At 49.4% G+C, this 9,313-nt stretch overlaps 1 protein-coding gene across 2 annotated transcripts in view; it reads left to right on the top strand.

Moving 5' to 3' along the window:
- The first annotated feature begins 6,425 nt into the window (after positions 1–6,425).
- LOC119823931 (focal adhesion kinase 1-like) overlaps positions 6,426–9,313 on the top strand; it is a 77,617-nt gene continuing 74,729 nt past the window's right edge. For both annotated transcript variants that reach the window (XM_038344064.1, XM_038344065.1), the window contains exon 1: positions 6,426–6,554. The gene's annotated coding sequence lies outside the window, so the exon portion shown is untranslated. The remainder of the gene's footprint in view (positions 6,555–9,313) is intronic.

Genomic DNA, 9,313 nt, shown 5'->3' with positions numbered 1-9,313 from the left:
CCATGTTTCTGTGGCAAGGTCCTGGGGGGCGGGTGCTCCCCAAGGATGGCGAGATCCTCTGGGGGGTGCTCCCCAAGGATGGCAAGATCCTCTGGGGGTGCTCCTTAACAGTAGTCTCATTTTGTCTTCAGACTTGTCATTTGCTGGCTCCAAGAATCATTTCCTAGCCTACCTTGAAGCTTTGAGGGCTGGTGAGGCTTTCAAGGGAATGTACCACTCAGGCCTTCCTTCCCCTTCGCGGAAATGCAGAAGCAGTAGCTGGAATTTGACCGCCATGAGCTGATCTTGAGACTGGAGGTCAGGTACAGCAGAGTAGATGGACAGGAACATCTGGAGCTCTGTTCTCGTCTTTCTAGTCTGGACTTTGTTTACAGGGCAGAGGAGAACCCTGTGTGTTTACCCTCTTGCAATAAAGAAATACAACAGAGACACTCTGCAGTAAAGCTCCTTTGTCTTAATGCCTGCAGGCTGGCTTCTGTTGCCAGGCCTCACTAGCTCCCCTTCTGCTGCTCTTTCACCAGTCTCCTGCCACATGTTTTGTCTGCTCTTTTCGTGATCCAGTCCAGTCTACATGTTACCCTGTGCCTCTGCCTTTGTTGCTCCCTCAGCCTTCTCTCTTTGGGTAGCTCCATGTCATAATTACCTGTCTACTTGTCTGTTCTCCTCCAGACAGGTACAACCTGCTATTTAGCATCTGCTCCAGGTGTGAGCTCGCTGGGGGGGAGGGCTGGTGCACAGGGTTTGAATGAGGAAATGGAATGGCTCTTGCAGACTCAGGAGGTGGGAGTGACTTCGCGCTCTGCAACCAGATCTGTCAGTCTCTTCCCACCACCTGCTGCCCACCTGGCCCTTTTTGCACGCAGGGGAGAGGACCGTGTGTTACCAGAGCAACTTCCTGGCACGAGGCAGTGCCGCCTCTTACACATGCCAACGCAGGCCTGATTTTGAATGGACGGGGTCGGACTTGCAGGGGTTCTGGTTGTTAACATGATGACCTCAAACAATAAGTAAGGTAGTAACCGATTATTTCTCAAGCAAGCAACCCCTCTCTACAAGTCCACACAGATACAAAGGGCTGAATCAACGGATGCATTGAGGAGAAGCATGAAATTGGCCATGTGAGGTGCATTTCCTTTACTCTGCATGCTTCAAGCTTAGTTGTGAGCACCCCTGGGACTTCCTCCCAAAGCATAAGGTTTGGATATCAGGGAGAAGGACAGACATAATCAACCTCCAGGCAGCCACAGTCAATAGCAACAAGCATGTGTCATATTAACAGTATGTCCTCAGTGTACGGTGACGATGATAGTTTCTTTGGGGTTGCCTTCCCAATGACAGAATGTCAGACAAATGCTATTAGTGAGCTACCATAGATAATGCCCAATAGGACTCCTCAACATGCCACAAAAAAGCAGAGACATGATGGGCATGTTCTTATAAAAAGAGCCTCCCCCCCTTTAATCCCAGCACTCAGGAGTCAGAGGCAGATGGCTCTTGGTGAGTTCAAGGCCAGCCTAGTCTACAAAGTGAGTTTGAGGACAGGTAAGGTTCTGTTACATAGAGAAACTCCATCTCAAGACCAAACCGGACCAAAGATGTAACCAGGTGGGCTCTGGAGTTGCTATTGATGGGCACTTGCCAATCTGAGTACTGTTCTAGGGGACACCCCAGCTTTTCTGTCTCTTGTCTATGAGATCCAGACACATGTCTGTAAGTATCGGCTGTGTAGGAAGGAGCCACTTAGAACTGCTTAGAGATGTAATTTCAGCACTTGGGAGGGTGAGACAGGAGGATTATCAGAAGTTCAAGACTCTGCCTCAAAGAAAACTCCATTCTTTTTTATATTTAATATGATTTTGATACTCATAAGTCATAGTTTTACTTAACTTTTTATTAAATTGAAGTTTTTAAGATGTACAAATCCTTATTTCATATAGAAAATTATATTTTCTCTTTTTGAGATGGGAAAATCTTGCTAGGTAGGCCAGGCTAGCCTTGAACTCACAAACATCCACCTGCCTCTGCCTTCTGAGTGCTGGGATTAAAGGTGTGTGTTACTTCACCTGGCCAGAAAATATTCTCTTATTCACATTGCCTTTACTATACCCTTCTTTGGTGGAAACCTGTTTTCCTATGTATGTATTGAACAGACTTACACCTTGATTTTTATTTTGTGTGTGTGCGTGTATGTGCAAATACATGTGGAGGCCAGAGGTCAACCTCTGGTGTCATTCATGAAGCACTGACTAACTTGTGTTTTGAAGCAGGGTCCTGGATCATGTCAAGTATTGCTCAGCTTTTACATGGAAACCAAGGGATCAAACCCGGGTCCTCGCGCTTGTATGACAAACATTTACTGACTGAGCGATCTTCCCAGTGCTACCTCTTGTTTTCTAATCTCTGGGACGCAGTGCTGCGCATGGTGAGACACATGGAGCATAGCGGGGCCTGACTGTGGTGCTAGCCCACAGGGAAGCCAGGGTGGAGACAAAGAGCTTTACAAACTGCTGAAGCAACTTCTCAAAGCTTCCAGCTCTGGCTCCTGGGCTTGAGGCCTTCCTCTCTCCTCCTTTGACAGATGAGAGAATGAGCGGAGAGGGTGACCAGCCTGTGCCTTGGGTTGTCACATGAGGAAGGTGGGGCTGCAATCCAGTCCTCCAGGCTTCTTGTTCTCTTTCCCCTAGTTTGTCAACATTGAGGGCCAGCCTCCCGTGTCAGGTCATTACTAGACCAAACTGTGATTCGGCACCTGTTCCTTGTTTTTCTCTTATTCCAGCTTCTTTGAGCAAAACTGCAGACTGGTTCAGTGCTGTGACGGGCTCAGAAACCCATCTCAGGGTCCTTGGTCACACCAGCTTCCAGCCCTCCTCAATGTACTTCTAGTTTTAAATCTGTTTCTGCTTCCCCTGCTGTGAGAGCGCCCTTCCAGGAGGGAACTCTGGGCAGTCGGGGGTGGGGAGGGGTGGGCATTAAAGGGGAACTGCTTGGGGCTAGTGCAGCTGCTCTGTCAGAAGACAGGAAGCCCTTCCTGAGAGCTTCCCACGCCGGGGCAGTACTGGCCCATCTGGTGCAGCGCAGGAAGAGAGAAGACAAGTTGGGCTGTTTTGTTTTCTTGCAAGGGGTTTGAGTGCAGCAGAGTGTGCTAGGGGTGAGTGTGGGGGTGGGTTGAGTGAAGCTGACTACACAGGCAGAGGAAGGCAGGCACAGGGACTGTGCAGTTGGAAGGAAGCTGGCTTGAATTTCAGCCTTGCTTCCTGGCTCACTCTTTTTTATCCTGAGACACAGTTCTCACACCTGTGAAGTGGGGGTGTCGATAATAGGTGGTCCCCGGCAGGGCTGAGGCTGTGATAGCATGTATGGGGACAGGCTTCCTGACACTATTCTGGGGGCACTTCGACTATCCGTCTGCCCCTGTTGGAGCATCATAGTGACACGCCAGACCCTCTGCTGTTTCATAATAGCTCTTTTTCCCCCATAGCAACACACTTTTTTTTTTTTAGATTCTGTATAAGTTCCATTTTCAAGATGCAGACATTCTGCCGCATACTCAGGGCCCAACAGTTGGTGAACAGCTGAGCCTGAGGTTGGGTCAAAGCTGGCAGTCACCTGATTCTTCCACCTGAGCTCTTAGGCACCCAAAGTCTGTCAAGAAGATAGGGGCATCCAACCCATTGTTGCCTTGGCTGGGATTTTCTGTTTGACTGTTTCCCTGTCTCATTTGCATCGTCCACCTAACCCTATTTTCATTTGTTAAAAAGAATAATCAAAGCTGCCCTTCAAGTACATGAATTTTAGATGTCATCATAAGCCCAGGGAGAGGAATGACTCAGCTAGCTATTGCTGTGTAATGAACTACCTCAGCATCTGGGGGCTTAAAATAATTTGTATTTTATTTATGCGCTGTAGTGTTCTGAATGAAAATGGCCTCCAAAGGCTCATATATTTGAATGTTTGGTCCTTAACTGGCTGAAGTGTTTGGGAAGGATTGGGGGTGTGGCCTTGTTAGGTGTGTCACTGGCCGCAGGCTTTGAGTTTTCAAATGCCAATACGGTTCTCAGTTAGTTCTCTCTCTTCCTCATGTTTGTGGATCAAGAGGTACATTCTCAGCTACTACTTCAGCACCACACTCCTTGGCATCATGGTCATGGACTCTAACCCTCTGGAACAGTGAGCCCTACTGGCATCTTTTATTAGTTGCCATGGTGTTTTGATGAAGCAACTAAGACACAATTTGGGGGTTTGGACTGGAGTCAGCTGGACATCACTGTTCTCCAAAGGCCCCATGTGGCTGCTATTGGCTGACCATCTGGCTAGGACTGGGTAGCTCAGCATAGCCTCACTCACAAGCCTTGTGGCTGGCAGCCTGCTGTCAGGGTCCCAGATGGCTTGTTCAGGAGGCTAGCTGTGGCTCCTTTGGCAGGGTTAAGAAAGCTGATGACCTGGGATCTGTACCCTGTCACCCACGATATATCATATTGGTCAAAGCAAATTGTGAGACTTGTTCAGATTCAAGGGGTGAAAACCAGATTCTGCTCTTGGTGCCAAAGACTCGGTGGCCTTTTTAATCTGTCACAGAGTGCTACCTGTCCTCACAGGCATTTTTGATGCAAACCCTTTTGTGCCATCACTCTCTTCCAGTCTCCCCGACTCTTCTGATAACCTCTCATTTTAACATCATGCAAAGCGTCATTCAGTCACTCAATAAATATTTATTATGTGCCAGGGACTGCTGGGTGAACGAAACCAAGTCCCTGCCCCATGAATCCAGTAGTTCAGAGTAGAGACAATTAAGAAGCAGACAAGCACAGTGTTGAGTTGCTGTGAACAATAGGGGCTTTGGAAATAACAGAGTAAGCAGGTGGGGATGTGGCTGGGAGGATGGCAGGGCAATGGGTGGCTCCTATTTCAAAGTGGTCAGCTGACATGAGGGAAGTGACAACTAAGATGGGGTGAACCAGAAAGAAGTCCAAGGGCCCTGAGCTGATGCAGAGACACAATGCCTTATAGTTTTAACTGCAGATAAACACCATAGCCTGGGTATAGTGACATAATCTGTATTCCCCAGCACCAGGGAGATGGAAGTTCAAGGCCAATCTCAGCTACATATCCTGGGCTACAGGAGATCGTGCATCAAAAAACCTCAAACATTGGGGCTGGAGAGATAGCTTAGGGGTTTAAGAGCACTTGCTGCTTTTGCAGAGGACCTGGGTTCTGTTCCTAGCACCAACATGTTGGCATATAACTGTCCTTAATGTCAGAAGACTCATCCAAGACCCTCTTCTGACCTCTATGTGCAGCAGATATACGTGTGATACACGTATATACATTCAGGTGAAATATTCAGACATATACAATAAAATAAATCTGGAAAAACAAACAAACATAACCACCACTAGTACCGCAAATTCAAGCTTAATACACTTCATTAAAAAACAATAAAAAGCACGGAAATATCGACAACCAAAAGTGTTTTATTATACCTGTCTTTGTTACGAGTAAATTACAGTTCCCAGGAATTTAATGGTTGGTGGCTCCGCATTCACCTTTCTCTGCCTGTCCCGCTTGCTCATTGGCTTGTGGTGAAGATCAAAATGACACCATTAAAAATGAAAGTTCCCCCGCTTCTGGTTTCATTTCCTACCGCAAGGATACCAGTGATTTTTTTTTTCCCAGAGAACACAAATCAGTCACCACTTCCTGCTTAAGACGCTCCACAGTGTCCCTGCGCATACACAAACTCAAGGCAAACAGGCACAGTCCACAAACCAGCGCCACCTGCTTGATTCTGGCTAAGGTGTCCCCCCAGTCTCTCAGGTTTCCTGGTAAGCTCCGTGCTGGAACTGGCTCTTATCCCAGCAGACTGGCTCAGCGGCTCTCTAGTTTGCGCCCTCCTGTCCACCCAGTCTCCTAGGAAGGCTTTCCCAGTCTTATGATCTACAGGGGACCGGAGGAAGGGGCTGCAGCGAGTGGCCCCAGGTGCTCTCAACAGTCCCCCGGAGCGCATTTCAAGATCCATTAAAACACTCTCTGCGCCTCAGTTTCCCCATCTACAGATGCTCATGAACCTCTTTCTCTCGGAGCGGTGAAGGGTGGAGGTCAGGGCGGGCGCATGGGCGACCGAGGAACTCCGGGGACCCTGTGGGACCCTGGCCTAGCCCGCAGACCCATCTGGGGCCACTCTGGCCACCTCGTCATCCCGGAACAGCGCTGTCCGCGGACGTCGCCACGCCCGCACAGCTGGGATAGACTTCACCCGGAGCGGGGCGCGCCGCCGCCTTTGCGCAGGCGCGGGCCGAGTCGCGCATGCGTGGAGCTCCGCGCTGAGGTGAGGCGTCGCGCGCCGCGAGGTGTGGGCGCGCGCTCTTACCCACGGCGCACGCGCGGGTCCGCGCCGACTCAGCACGGCCCGAGGGCGCGAGCCCGCCGCCACCGCTACCGCCGCGGGCCGGACCGCCGTGCGCCCGGCGTGCGCGTGGGAGAGAGCGCGGCCGCCTGTGCCGGCGCCGCCCCGCTGCCGTCTGTCCGCCTCAGCCTCGCGCGCTCAGCGGCGGCCGGTGAGTGCGGGTCGCAGGCCACGGGTCGCGGCGGCGGAGGCGCGGGCTCAGGGCGATGGGCGGCGCGGGCCGCGGTGCGGGCTTCGGCGGACACGGCCCCCGCCGCGCCCCGGTCTCGCTCCTCGTCTGGGCGGCCGGGCCCCGAGGGCTAAGGAGGCCGCGGGCCGGGGTGAAGGAGGCCGCGGGGTCCGGTACGGCGGGACGGGCGCGGCGGAGACCCGGGAGGCCCGAGAGCCGAAAAACAAAGGGGACGGCAGGCGGAGTGCGGGGCAGCCGCGGGGTGGTCGGCGCGTGGCTTCCAGGGCGACCGTACGAACCCCGGAGTCATTGTGCTGCCCAAGTTCCCTCCGCCCCCACCCAGCCCCGCCGCGGCGCGCTGCCTGTCCCCCGCCGGTCCTCGCAGGCTGCTTTTGTGGCACCGCTCTAAGGAGCGAGGGTGTCTGTGTGCGCGCACTTGTGTCGTTTAATTGTGAGGTTTTTGTAGAGAAACGCACTGAGGAGAAAGTTGCTTTTTTTTTCTTTGAAAGCTATTTCAACAGTGTCTCATTCTTGCATAGTTAGACTGCAGCTGGGTGTTTGGCAGTGGGACTGAGATAATAGCAATACTGTAGTGATTATGGGGACTGGTTGAAATAGGCTGGCGCTGAAGGCACGGCCAGAGTTTGCCGGTCTGTTTTAAATCTTGACCAGCGCTGGCATTTCTAGTTAGAATGGAAGCTTTATCATGGTCGTGATAATAGGCTATTGCTACTTGAAGTGAAATACCAGCGTCTCACACTGTGTGTGTCTGTCTGCTCATTAAGCGAGGAATGAAAAGTCTCTCCTTTGAAAGACTAGTCTCTGAGCAGTGGCCTGGGACAGAGGTATGTAGATGCAGACATTAAAAGAAATCATGTAACATTAGCATGCTACATATCTTTGTGGAGGTACACTATAGATAATAGTTCCATCCATATTAGTATTTGAACATGAACTTTTTTTTCTGGGGATGGAACCCGGGGCTTCTTCCCACGTGGTTAGTACTGGGCTACTAAGCCACGCCCCCGGTCCAAACAGCCCAAACAGGAAACTTTAAGGACAAGGACGAGGAGTCCCAGTACCATTGTGAGTGCAGTTTTATATTTGTGGCTATTGTAGGTGGGCCAATCCCTGACCTCTCTGGACACTTGAGTTTATCAAAACGCTACACTAGTACATCTTCTTGGAAAGAATTTTATTGGGGACATTGTCATTTAATCCAGTTTATTCGTGATCTACAGGAGAAGGTGGCTTGTGTCTGGGAGAGGTCCATAAGCCACAGCTTTTAGTACAGTGAGAATCATGCAGAGATGATGCCCTGGCAGGTAAATCCTTTTAGCTCAAAATCCATAGTGTGGGGAAGAAGTGCTGGGGCAAACTCTCCGGAGTAGATGGGACCTACTGTTTTTGAGACTGGCAGCCCACTAAACGAGGAAGTGTTGGGGGTGGAGTTCCAGCTGTAGCAGTGAAGAGTGGGAGGAGGCTGTAGCGAGGACACGGGTATGTGAAGTAGTTTAGAGCTCTAAGCCTGTTGTTGGGAATTACATAATGCGTCAGTCCTCAAAACCCTGTTCCAGAGCTGGTTAGATAACTCTTCTCACTAGGAAGTTGGAGAAATATCCGAAAAACAGTTGTGAGCTGGGGAGTTAGCTCATTAGTTGTGTGATAAGTGTGAAAGGCACTGTGGTCCCCTCCAAGACAATTGTGTTAAAGATAGTTGCTTAAAGATGACTGAGCCTGTGGAAGAAAGGATTTTATATTACACTATATAATATAGTAAAACTAATTCTGACAGTACTCTTATGGGATACTAGTTTGAGTAAGAGAAGTAGGGACTTTGTTCATAGGAATTTTTGCAGGGAACACGTCCCCTTTAAGGTGTCTTAATTTTGAGAAAATAACTAAAATTGTCTGAGTTACAAAAGATGTTACATGTTAATATAGTGTGCACATCTTTTAGTTTGGATTGGACATTTTCAGTTTAGATGGACTTTCACCTAGATTTTGAATTTCAGTCACATTAAGTGATAAATTTTTTATTGTGTGTGCACGATATGTGCAGGTTGGTGTGTACAAGTGTGGAGGCCAGAGGAACTTTGTGTAGTTTTCTTGCCTTCCACCTTTCTGTGGATTCCAGAGATTGAACTCATGTTGCCAGGCAAGTGCCATTTCTTGTGGAGCCATCTCATCAGCCTACATAAAAAGTTTTCCTGTGTTAATATTTGAAGTGGTTGTTGTTGTAGTCACTACAGAGAGCGGTCATGAAGCTCTGGGCTTGAGCTCCAGCACTGCAAATTGTAGTGAGAGCTGCAGGCAGCAAATGATCAAAATAACCAGTCTTAGTTTCTGTGGACTCTGCCTTAAAGCTTGGAGTCTGCATTTTGAGTACTTATTTTCATTATCATTTCCCCTACTAAGATTCCTTAAATAATCAGCAATAAATTGCTATTGAAATCTTTGAGGACTTTTACTGATGCCTTTAGAATTACTTAAAATGCAAGAAATTTAAAAGGTGGACAAAGTGAGTGGCTGTGTGGTGGTAGTGATACACTCTAGGCTGCTGAAGAGTGTAGCCACTTGTCAGGTATTACGCCCCACACCTCCAGGATTCTCCAGGTTCCGAGGCCCCTGGTCTCATTAGACTACATTGAGAAGGTGTGTCTGAACTGCATTCATAGTGAATATTTCATCTTTTTTGGCTTTGTTTCTTTACATCATATTGGCAGAAGTTTATTTTACAT

Source organism: Arvicola amphibius, chromosome 9 (assembly GCF_903992535.2).
Source record: "Arvicola amphibius chromosome 9, mArvAmp1.2, whole genome shotgun sequence".
Classification (NCBI taxonomy): Eukaryota; Metazoa; Chordata; class Mammalia; order Rodentia; family Cricetidae; genus Arvicola; species Arvicola amphibius.
This window is presented reverse-complemented; position numbering and strand designations above follow the sequence as displayed.